Source organism: Phytophthora parasitica (assembly GCF_000247585.1).
Source record: "Phytophthora parasitica INRA-310 unplaced genomic scaffold supercont2.11, whole genome shotgun sequence".
Lineage (NCBI taxonomy): Eukaryota > Oomycota > Peronosporomycetes > Peronosporales > Peronosporaceae > Phytophthora > Phytophthora nicotianae.
Genome location: NW_008648997.1, coordinates 1,452,408 through 1,452,694, shown reverse-complemented (window position 1 = coordinate 1,452,694; position 287 = coordinate 1,452,408).

Genomic DNA, 287 nt, shown 5'->3' with positions numbered 1-287 from the left:
TTTTTTTATTAACCTTCCGGATAACCTATTGTGTCGTGTACTGGGCGCCAGCAATGGTTCTCACGATGACGATGGAGCTAATGGAGATAATGAACCTTCGTTCAACTTCCCTTCTGGCGATACCGCCGATGATGAAGATATCCCACCACCGACCGACGCTTCTCAGGCATCTGCTGCTGTCTAGGGCTCTATTGCTGGTGTTCCGACGACTTCTTCCCCGAGAACTTCCCGAGGTCAAGAGTCATCTCCTCCAGCCGCTGATTCTGCATCCCGTGAAGTCTCGTCAG